Here is a 12,774-nt window from a genome sequence, read left to right on the forward strand (position 1 = left end):
TAAATGTTGGATTTTTATTTGTACTGAGGTATTACAGGTGGACTGTAAATTATGGATACTAACGGATTTTTATGGAAGGACTTTCATAGGTTACACCACTTGAGGCAGCTCAGATTGGTCATCTCTTTCATCTGTGCACTGTCTAGAAGAGATATCTTGATACTTAGGTTTGTGTGTGTGAGAACTGGACAGTAAACAGGGTTTGGCTATCTGTGCAATCAGATCTTTGTAGGTAGCATGGGTGTTGCTTTCTATCTCTAAGGTATGATCTTTTTGAGTAGTTCCTGTATTTGTGACACGTAAGAAGGAAACTCGGTAATTTTTGTATTTGGTTGTAGTTTTTGGTTGTAGAAATTAAAAATACTTCAGGAAAGGGTTTAGGGATAGATAAACAGCACCTTAGCTTAGTGAAACATGATGAAAAGTCTCCTGTGGCAGCAGAAGTCACCCATGTACACAGTCAAAGCTTTGACTTCCAGGAAAGCAGCTATACAAGATGTATAAAACCACACCAAATTCTGACTAAACTGAGATCTCAGGTAGAGAGAGATTGCTTATCTGTGGCTATATCTTGAAAATCCTTTTAATAGTTTATTGATTGTACCAAGTTGGAAGAGAGATTTAGTATCACTGGTGCTCAGAAGGATTTGCCAGGTGTGGGTAGAGAGCTTTGAATATTTAAATTGAGGTCAGTCACCCATCATGAACTGAATAGGTGCTAACAGTGGTAGTTTCACTTCATCATCTGCCAGCTTAACAAATCTGGTTCATTTGACATCACAGAAGTCTGCATTTGACTGTTCTATAAAATTACTGTTTTGTTACATTAGTTAATACTGGTTGCATCTCCAGATCACAAGATCTCTGCGTGGCCTATTTGGTTCATGTATTAGAGTCAGGTCCAGGAAGAGCAGCCTTGATGGTAAATCTCAGCCTCTGTTTGGTACAGCAAATTGAGCAACAATTCATCTGTAAAACTGAATGAAGAGAAAGGGAAAGAGAAAAAGGCAAAAGTTAAGAATATGCCCTGGCCTGAAAGGCGTAAATTTCACTACCACAGTTCCTCACATCTCCCATGACCCTGGGATGAAGTCAAATCCTTTGACATTGCATGACTTTATCTTATCAGAGATGTCTTGCCAAACTCAAGCTAGAGGAAGAGCAAGCTGAGGCCATCACCAACCATCCTGGCTTCAGTGAAGCCCTAGATATGAGACTGAGACTCCTGTTATCGCTTCCTCCCTTCTGTGTCCTTTTGCTTCCCTATATGATTTCTTTTTTCCCTATCTCTCCTTTTTTTGCTTTCTGTTTAACAAGTTTGGTTTAGCTGGTCAAACCTGCATATTTTTCAATGCAGCCATGAGCCTGGGATCAGAGGCACTGATAAAACTCTGGCCCATACTGACTTGGGTACAAATACGTCAGGTTCTGAGGCTGCTGATAAGATGATGCTGTGACCAGCCTTCTCTGCAGCAGTAAGCCAGTTTGCAGCATGGCAGAACTGCAGATTTTACTGTGCTGTTGTTTCTTTCCTCCTCTCCCTCCTCCTATTTCCTCCTTCCCTGTTCTCTCCCTTCTTTCTTCTTTCTCACTGTTTGTATGTTTCTTCCATCTTATGCAAATCAGACTGGATTTTGAAAGTAGCAGCAATTTCCACAGTGCATTCAGATTAATAAGGTTTTCGTGGACAGAGGGTGGCTAAAGATCATTTCAGCCTACAAGAGCCTATCAGTCAAAGGGCTTCTGTCCTTCTGTAGAAAGTGAAATGTTAAAAATATGGTTAAAATAAACTATTTTATATCTTTACATTATAAATGTTTTAACTGTTCTATTTTACCTTTGAATTAAAAAAAAAAAAGTCTGTAAAAGCTTTTAATACTTGTTATCACCATTAGATAAAGCATGCTGAAGTATCTGAACTTACAACCCAATGCCCCTGTTACTATTTACTATTGCACAGTGACAGAATAATTTACATACCTATAACTTTACGGACATGTAGTCCATTGAAACCTGAGTTGAATCTCACGCTTTCTTGCTCTGCTAAGGAGAATAAGGACCTTCCTCTACTTGTGACATACTACTGTGCCAACATAATGTGACTGCTTTGTTCTCGACTAGTTTGTGATTGGCAGACAGAAAACACTCAGGAGCTGGAAGGAAGGCTTAGCTCTGGAGTTAGTTATATGCAGACTCTTTCCCCCCTGTGACCTTGAACTGTGATACCACTGAGATATGCTCCCTACTCCTGGCTGGAAGCATCTGATATGGGAACAGAAACTGCTACTGCTTCCATTTCACAGGAACTGAGATGTGAGAACAGAAATCGTGGAAGCTTTATTTGTCCAGCTACAGAAGAGGAGGAGAATCTCATGATTCTGTCACAGAGCCTGGCTGCGGGCCCGCATCTAATGAGTCTGCTAAAGTGCCAGATCTAGAGCAGCTCCTGGAGCTTTTTTTTAAGTGAGACACTGGAGACCAGCATTATTTGAATCCTATTCATCTACTATATGTACTCATACTATGCATAGTATGAAATAATTCAGAACATAATAGGGAAAATAAATACAACTACTAGGCTAAAATTCCTGCAGAAAGGTCAAGCCATTTGTCCTACATCCTGGTGGCTCTGCAGAAGTGTGTCATTGATAGTCATTCCCATTCTGGTAAGTTCAGCAGTATTCCTGTTTGGCCTTCTTAAGACATCTGGTCAACTTTCACAGAGCAGGGCTCGACCAACTCTGAGGGCTCTTTGAAAATCCCACTCTCCCTCATTTAGGGCACTATGAGCTTGTAAAAAAGATTTTACACTAAGGAAAAGCATTTAGTCAGTGTGAAGTCACTGTTCTGAGAAAAATAAAGCAGGGAGGCCATTACATGGTTGTTAGAGTAGAGTGATTCCATGAGTCGGTCTAATAACCTACCTCCACATCTGTAGTCTTTCAGATTTATTTGTGTTACTCTTATAGGCTCACTGAACAATTCATTTTTTAATAAATTTCTGGTATACAAATATCAACAGTCCCATTAGCACTGATGATTAGGGGAAAAGGTAAAAATGAGATTTGCAGTAATTTTTTTTCAGAACTTAAAGTTCCTCTTTTCCACTGCAATATAAAAGATACAATGATATAAAAATGTGGTATTTTATTGGGACACAGAAAATGACAGCATCAATTAAAGAGGAAAATGTATTGTGGATATTTTTGTAAAGGTAAAGAAAAACAACTCTTATACAGACCTCCTCTGCTGAGCAGTAGCCTTGTTTCCTTTGTTTGTGATAATACTCCTGTGATTTTGCTGAGTCTCCTGCTCAGGCAAAACCAAATCTGCGGGGTTGCTTTGATATATCTTCCAGTGAAATCTGCAGGACAACAATGGCAACTCTTTATGGTCATTTGGATAAAGCTCTAGGCTAAATTTATGCTCAAACACTGGAGAGGATCACAACCATGGCAGACCAGTCTGTGTCTGCATGATATATTTTAAGTAGGTAAAATGTTTCTTGGTTTGAGCAGCCTGAGGAATCTGGCAGACACTTGTCATATGAAAGGCTGATGAGAGGGACATGCATGAAGCTTGATTTATTGCTAGATAACCAAACAGGATATCAGGGTTCTCACTCTAAGCACCCTTTATTAGATTCTAAAAATAACTCCTCAGAAGTTAAGCTCTTGTACAACTTTAAGCACTGTGAGTGTCTCTGTACTTTAGGTAACCACAGGATTTTCTCTCCTTTGGTGCTTAATGCATGTACCCCACCTGTGTCACTCACTATTATACTGCCATGAAATACCACCTGATTTCTTGACAGTCCTTTAGTATTTCTGATACATGCAGTCACTCTGCAAAACAGCTTTAGCAGCAGCAGTTACTCCATCAAATAAAATATTGTATTTATCTCTTTTTCAGAGTTGATAACACTCCTAATTAGCATTAAGAATTTGAATATTGTTACATAAATAGTTAAACTGTCAGTGGCCTTTGAAAATAATATGAATTGATTTATGAGACCTGAGGGTGTTTACTCAAGATTTCTGAGAGAAGCTCTATACGCAACTGCCAATTAACTTGCTAATACTTTAAGTCATCCAACATACCACAGAAATATCAATTGGTAAACATGACATCCATTTAAAAAAAAAGACATTGTGGCAATATGTGGGAAACAACAGTAAGCTTGACTACTATATCAAGCAAACTGATGCAAAATATGATAAAGAACATAATTAGGAGACATAAGTGGTGAAAATGATGCAACGGAAAAAGAACATTTTCTTGGAGCAGTTAGTCATGTCTCACATGTCTGTGTTTCTCTTTAAAAGAGTCAATGAGTATGCTGGTAACAGTGAACTGTCTGAGACAATGTACATGGAATTTCCAAAAGAGTTTGGAGAGGCCTGTTACAAAAGGCTTATAGAAAATAAGCTTTCATAATATAAGAAGAAACTTCCATGCATGGATTAACACCAATGAAAAGACAGAGAAGAAAATATAGAAATAATAAGACATTTTGAAATGGAGGTAGGATGACTTTACTGTTCAGTGCATTTATTAGTGGTCTGGAAAGAGAGTGGACAGGGATTTTTTCTGATCTTACAGAACAAGAACAGTCAAAACCAAAGTTACCAATAGTGCTCCAGGAACTTCTGTCATCACAAGCTGCTGGGATGAGCTGAGATCTGATGTGATTCAGTGTTGATAAACACAATATAGTGACAATGACAAAAATAATCCCTGCTATACCAACACCCAGTAGTGAGCCCAAAAGAAATTATTACCACTCAGGAAATCATCACTATGAATAGTATTGTGAAAACTGTATGCATGAGCTTGTTGCTCAATGGCAGTCAAAAGGCAAATGTAATTACAGAATCAAACTGCACAAGAAAACAAAAAAGTACCATCACAGTAGCAGCCAAAGAACAAATCTATAATTCCTGCCACTGCTTGAATATTGCATGCATCTGTCATCTTTCTTTTAAAGGAAGATTCAGACCTAGAAAATCTGCAGAGAAGGACAAGCAGATAAAGGACAGACAAGTGAAATCATCCCCATATGAGAAAAGATTAGATAGGTTTAGGATTCTTGAGCTCAAAAATAAGGTGTTGAATGAAGTGGGTATGACAGTATGACAGAAATGAATAAAATCAAAACAAGTATAAAGAGGGATGAACACAGAACAATGCTGTCACATGTTGGTCCTGCCCATGGTTTGGGTTGACAGAATACACGCTAGATTTGATATGGAAGCCTGACAGACAAGTTAGTGTGTTGTTAGATTAAGATGACAAATCCCATTTACGATAATAAATCCAACTTCTGTCCCCTATAATTTTTTGCAGACAACAGCCTTACTCTGGGATTGCATTATAGTGTCTGTGTTTACATTTCCATTGCATATTCACACAGTCTTCCCTCTCTACTTTTTGTAGGAATGCAATAACCTTGAAACTTGAGTGGCACTCCCTAAATCATCTGTGAAACATTGGTGCCTCTTCTGACAGGTAGCTTGGAACTTGTTGTTAGCTCTTCACACCAAAACGTGGGATTGGCTGTTCCTTCTGACTCAGCTATCAGCTGTTGAAACACCCCGGTGATTAAATAACATGCAGAGCAGAGGGTACATGTGCAAAATCCTGAGCCTGGGCATTAGGCAGGTAACTCCATACACTTGGGATCAAGAGTTCAGTGTCTTCTCATGATCAGGGAAAGTGCCTGAAGTACCTCTTTTGACAGAGCTAAACAAGGTTCACGGTTGTCTTTAAAAATGAAGCTGGAATTGGGGGAACTAATTCTCATCCCTGATAATGAACTAGCTGCATAACTTTCCTTCAGACTTGAGCCTCAATCAGTCACTGGATAAAAAAAGAGCAAGGAGCAGAGGTATCGCATCTTTGCCGGGCTGGTGATTGACTTACACCTGGGTATGGGACTTTAATTCACTCAAGCTGCAGAGATCGTTTAACTCAGACCTCTCATTTCCTCTGAACTCCTGCAACACCTGAGTTTTCAAAAGAAGTGGTCCCATATGTACATATATACACCCTCCATGACAGAGACAGAAAACCACCTTTTGTCTGTAGTTCTGTCAGTTACAGGTGTTGAGTAAATACTCAGAGTGGAAGGTTCAGAAAACAGAGCTCTGGAGAATATGTAAAGGAAGTGTAGGGGAAAGAGACCTGGGGGTCCTGGTGGAAAGCAGGATGACCATGAGCCAGCACTGTGCCCTTGTGGCCAGGAAGGCCAATGGCATCCTGGGGTGTATTAGAATGGGGGTGGTTAGTAGGTCAAGAGAGGTTCTCCTTCCTTTCTACTCTGCTCTGGTGAGACCACATCTGGGATATTGTGTCCAGTTCTGGGCGCCTCAGTTCAAGAAGGACAGGGAACTGCTGGAGAGAGTCCAGCGTAGGGCAACAAAGATGATTAAGGGAGTGGAGCATCTTCCTTATGAGGAAAGGTTGAGGGAGATGGGTCTCTTTAGTTTGGAGGAGACTGAGGGGTGACCTCATTAATCTTTACAGATATCTAAAGAGTGAGTGTCATGAGGATGGAGCCAGGCTCTTCTCGGTGACAACCAATGATAGGACAAGGAGTAATGGATACAAACTGGAACACAAAAGGTTCCACTTAAATTTGAGAAGAAACTTCTTCACAGTGAGGGTAACAGAACACTGGAACAGGCTGCGCAGGGAAGTTGTGGAGTCTCCTACTCTGGAGGCATTCAAGACCTGCCTGGATGCCTTCTTGTGTAACCTCACCTAAGTGTTCCTGCTCTGGCAGGGGGATTGGACTAGGTGATCCTTTGAGGTCCCTTCCAACCCCTAACATTCTGTGATTCTGTGATTCTGTGAAAAGAGTATACTCAAGGGTTTAGGGATTCCAGGATTAGATGCACACTATTCACATTTAATGTAAACACCTAGGGTCATGCTATGTTTGTTTAGGCTTTTTACTTGGATTTAATCCTTTGCTTTGTCTTGTACCTCCTTTACATTTCAAACATTTATAAAGAAAATATACTTGATCTTTATTTTTTCTTTCCATTGCACACTGCTCTTTCATTGACTTCAAATGGGCACTGCTCAGTTTTCCTTGCAGTAAATATTGAGTGAAAGTGTGAAAGAATCTTCCCTGACATGTTTCACCTGGGGAAATTCCATCCCACCTGCACAGCAGACTCTGAGGGAAGAGTGGCCCGTGCCAGGATCCTGGGCATACAAGGCAGCATCTCTGCTTTGCTCTGGATTGCCATTGCCATGTGCTTCTCTTCTGCCAGGTTTCCTGAACTCACTCTCAATGCTTATCAGACCTTAAAGGAACAGGCAGAGGTACAACAAACATGTTACTATATTTGAAAACAGATTATTACAGTTTTGCTTCAAGGTGACTTACAGATAGTAGACTGTTTAACTATCTGCCAGGGCATTTTAAACAGTTGCCCAGAGCTGAAATACAGTCACTGACAAGTCCTGTCCTCAGGCTTGCTAACAGAGAAATGGGAATTTATTTGAGGTGAAATCTCTTCCTAATTCCCCTACTTCAGATGTGCTTTCCTGTTAGAGCACCTTTGGCAACAATGTCAGCTTAAGGACTTCTGCCTGTCTCTTTACCCAGCCCGTCTGCTCACACTTGCCCTTCCACAACAGCATGATATCCCCACCAAGCATCATCGCTTTCAGAAGTGGGCTAAACCAGATCATTGAACTGGCTGAAAAATATAACTGCCTAAAACCCAAGAAATATTCTGGTGAAAAGCAAGAATTAGTAGACAGGGACAGAAGGGGAAATTTCTTAGGCAAGTATGGCCACCAGAACTACTGTTTCACAAAACTATTGCTTTGGATAGCTCATGAGTCGAAATCCACAAATGGGCTCTGTAATCTTCTGTCCTAAAATCTGACTTATAAAGCTACTTCCTGTGTCATGTGAAGTTTTGATTGACTCAGTTTCTTTTTTATCACATCGTATTGCTTTTGCAGTGTCCTACCAGCCAGTACCAGTCTTAATGTTCTGTCAGCAGTAAACAAATTATTTATATTAGGCAATGGTATCTCTTCTTGTCAGACAAACAAGAAACACTGAACCATCCCACCTCTGTGGACGTATGTTGTTTGAGTACAGAACCTATTTAGATCTCTTTCACTGCTCCAATGGACTAACGAAGAAAATAAATGGGAGCCATTATTAGCCAATGGTAAAGCCAGTCTCTACTACACATTAAGAAAAATGAGCTGGAGCAGCTGTTTCAGTTGACCCCCTTCCTGGCTTCCTGCCATTTTCAACTATTTTCTCTTCAGCATTGTCCTTTTCCAGGCAATACTAGGAGCAGCCAGAGAAGTTTCCTGGTAATCCTGATGGATTTTTGACGAAGATCCTCTGCTCCTTGCACAGCACTTTTTAAACTACCAAAAGAGCTGCTCTTTACAAAGTCAAAATTAATGTTCACCTCTCTTGAAGAAATCAGCATTTCAATTCCTATCTGCTGGACTGAAAGCTGACATCAGAGCTTTTAAAAAGAGAAGTGATATTATAATAGAGAAAGCAAGAATATTTCTGAAAGTTGCAGAAGTTTCAGCATACTTTTGCATTAACTCTCTGTGGGCTGCAGCCAATGCCCATTTTGCTTACTTAGAAATGACACATGAGAATCAGAGTGTTAAAGGAAAGCTGTAATATGGATTTTCTTGACAGCGAGTAATTGAGAATGCTTCTGCTCCACTGCTTTAAAACAATTGTGAACACCATCCATGTGCATCAAATACAAATTGCAGTTGTTACAGATACCAGCAAATCTAAAATAAGCCTGTCTTTGGAGTCAGAAAAACACTATTTCAACAAAACGGGAAAAAAAAAAAGTATTTGTGCTGTAGTGGCCATGAAAGAGCTGTGGTAATCTATAATAACCTCATCCTCCAATTCCCATAGAATTAAATTACAGTAAACAACAAAAAATAACACATTTTTATCAAATAGAGACAGCTAACCCTAGCCATGATATTTCATTGGATCCAAAGAACAGTCAGGTGGATCCAAATCCTTAGTAGCTCAGCATGCCACGTGACACTACCAATTTGGCAGCTATACAGTGTATACAGTGGCATCACAGCAAACAGACTTAGGTACACAAAAAGGGCAAAGGGTTCTGGTTTGTCTGAAGCAAAACTGTATATTTTGAAAGTTCAAGGGAAGCTTTGCTCTCCAAGAGTGCAGAGATAATGGGGCCCATGTGGACTGTGGTTTGAAAACTGTCCAGACAGGTGATTGCTGGTTGTCTAGAATAATTCAGGCTTAGACAGTGATATTTTAAAAAATGGGTTTTTTAATCCTACTGAGAGAAAACTCAGAATGAGCCTGTGCTGCTTGTTAAAATTTTGATGCTCTAAGTAGTTTTAAAATATTTTACTATATTTACATGGTCAGAATGTGTTTTTAGGAATCCATTAGTTAAAGCTGGCAAAATACTAGAAAACAATCAATACGTTTTGCATTTCAGGACATTGTTATTTTTTTTCTACTCAAAGTAGCTATTTCCAAATTCTCAAAGGGACAGCAACAATTCATCTCTAGAACAAAAGGCTCATCCAGCTGACTTGCAGCAGGAATTTAAACCTGCTGCATCAGGCTACATCGATACTGCTAAGCATGTCAGGCACCATTTTCCAGCCTTCTGGCATCAGGCTTCCCCTGAACAGTGCCCAGACTTTGTCCAGAGGTCTGGCCTGGGCCTAGGCTGTGCTAGAAATAGTGTCAACAGTCTGGATCATTGCATGCCAGTGCTTGTGTCTTTACTTTGGTGTTGTTCAGTGTTTTTGCACAGATTATTGGCTCTGGGGTTCAAGTATGCCACCTCCTTCATATCTTGAACTATTCCAGGGAATGGACAATAGCTCTCCCTCTCCCACCATATCAGTTCTCCATTTGGCTTAGTCAGCTTTCATGGATGCTCTTCTGCTAACATTTGGGTACTGTAAAGAATGGATGATGGGAAACTGGGACACTTAGTAGGGAATCCTGGAACTGGCTGTTAGATGTGTACCACCATAAATTTGCTTAGTGATAAGGTACCTTACCATTATCCAGCTACATCAAAAATCACTCCTTGCTTAAGAAAAGTTCAATATTACTTTTTGCATTATACACCACTCAAAATACACGAAAGTCATGAATGTTTAAAAAGTACACATATGAAGAAGTGGAAGAAAAATCTGCTGGAATTTGCTTACAGTAAGTCTAAATCAGAGAGGTGTCTATCTTTCTCATCCAGCTGGCCTGTTGTAGGGCTCTTTGGTGAACTGGCTGTCAGAGGCTTTTTTTTTGCACATGCCTTGTGTTTTAGATTGCATTCATTAGTGAGGACTCTATACTAGTGGAGCTCGTTAGCTAATGTTGCCCTTGAAGTATTTTGCCAGTTCTAGACAACTTAATCTTTCTTCCAGGAGCAAATTTCATTTCCTGCTCACCTGATGATGATCTAGATTTTCCTCTGAAGCTGAAAAAACATTTTTCCTATTTCTTGAGATGTAAAGATCTCTTTCTTAACCCAAAAGTCATCTTCTCTTCTGGGCTTGCTAATTAATAAAAAGTATTCTGAGTGATTTGTTTGTGACCCAGGATGCATGCCTGCACGTTAAACTATTTCCTCTGGTGAATGTTGTATTACAACTCAATTTTGAGCACTGATGTAAACATTAAAATTGGCTAAATCTGTATAAGACATAACTGCCTCTTTACTGAGATGAAAGTCTTTGGGGTCATGCAGGGTCTGAGGGGACTAACCCCTAGCATCTTCCTTCTTCTAAATGCCCAGGGTCATATGGGTAACACTGGTGTGGTCACTGCAGTGAACAAGCACAGCTTGGTTTTCATGAACTGCTGTCTTCAGGCTCTTAAACTCATGTCTGTGACTGAGTCAAGGTAGAGTGGATGGACAATTATCCCGTCTGAAGTTCAGACTGTGACAAAAGTGGTCTTCTAAAATCTCCAACTCTGTTCTACTTCGTACAAAATAGGTATGTGAATAAGTATCTCAGACTCAAGGTGACAGCTGATTAGTTTACATACCTGTATGTATTCAGTCCTTTGTTCCTCCTTTCAAGGGGATGCACAGACAGGAATTTTGTTAAAAGTCCAGTGAAACTCCAGGAGGACTATGACATACTAGGTATTATTTTAAAGAAACATAGGGTGAAAGCCTAGTGTGGGCAAGTTGGTGTGAAAATGTGTTAATGGTTCAACGGCTATTTGGAATAACAGAAGAAATCAATGTCTGTTCCTCCCCTTCCCCGCCCCCCCCACTCTGAACCCTCACTACTCTGAACTCCATCCTTTTGTACTACTGCTCTAGTCCCAAGGTATGAATCCCATTGACAGAAGGTGAATAACAGGACAGGTACTTGTTGGGAGCCTCTGTTCTGTGTGTTACACAAATGCATTTGTGAGAGCCCACCTCCTGACAGGTGAGTGCTCTGTCCTGGTGAGCAGAGCTGATGAGACTCAAAACCCCTTCTCCATACAGACTTTGTAAATCTGATAGCATTTGTGCTTGTCTGGAAAGTAAGACACAGATTGATAAGCCTGATGATGATTATGTAATTTTGAAGAAAACCAAAGTTCCCAGATAACATTGCTTTTCTTATCTCAAAGCTTGCGTTAGCTAAGAACAAAATAATCAAATATGAATCCCACTGCCCAAAATAAACTTACTGGTCATCTTTTCAGAATTTAAAAATAATCATTAAAAAGCAGGAAATTTCCACTTACATTAAAAGAAACTGCTGTTTACTATAGTAAGCATGACAGAATGGAATTTCTGTGAAGTAATGTGTATTTGGTCTCCAAGACCTGTGTCTTATACCTTCATGAATGGCTCCAAGTAAGGTGTGTTGACAGTGATTTCTTTTGATATTAATTTTTGTGTTCAGCATGAAACACTGGAGGATAATTAACAGTTAGTTGCATGAGGTGCCATTTCTGGCTATCAGCTGCTGTAGAGGAACTACCATTGGGCTCCTCTCCAGAAAGCAGCATAGCACAACTGTTGAAAATAACTTCTAAGATGTGATCTGGTTATAAAGGAACATGTTGCTGTCATGGAAGATTGATTAGTTAGATTTCAGCTTTCCTCTAGTATGCTGATCAAACCTTTGCCCTTCTTATTCAGTCATTAATTAGGGGCTTAATGTGTTAGCTTCATAGTTTCATGTTTTCCCATATCATTAGTGGCCCAGAGAAAAAGCTTTATGTTTTGAACAGTATAAGGGACATGCAGCCAGAGGAGAAAAAAGAACGTATACTGTCACAAGTCAAGCACTGCTGTGTACGTGTATCTTATATTTGATCCCTCAGGTGAGGCATTAGACAGCATTTTCTGCAGTCCAGATCCTTCTCCTAATTATTGACACCTGCAGCCTTTACTTCCAGGCATGAGCAAGGTAACTCAGAAAAGATAATGTAACTAGTGCTCAGAGCACTCACCCAGGAGGTAGAAAAAAACATATTTGAAGTACCTGGATTTTGTGGGGATCTCAGGTCTGCAGGCATCCCCCAAAACTGCCTGTTAAATAGAGGCAACAAAAGCACGTGGTGGCTACACTTTGGACTTGGGCAATCTCAGCTGTCCCCAGACTGGGACGCTTCTGCATATGCTCAACAGCAGGACTTGCTGGTGCTCAGGAAATTCCAGTGTCACAAAGTGCCTGTTTGAGGATGCATGAGAAACAGACAGGTGCAAGGTGTACAAATTTGGCAAATCCATCCTACATATGTGCCAT

This window comes from Patagioenas fasciata, chromosome 3 (assembly GCF_037038585.1).
Source record: "Patagioenas fasciata isolate bPatFas1 chromosome 3, bPatFas1.hap1, whole genome shotgun sequence".
In the NCBI taxonomy this organism is placed as follows: domain Eukaryota; kingdom Metazoa; phylum Chordata; class Aves; order Columbiformes; family Columbidae; genus Patagioenas; species Patagioenas fasciata.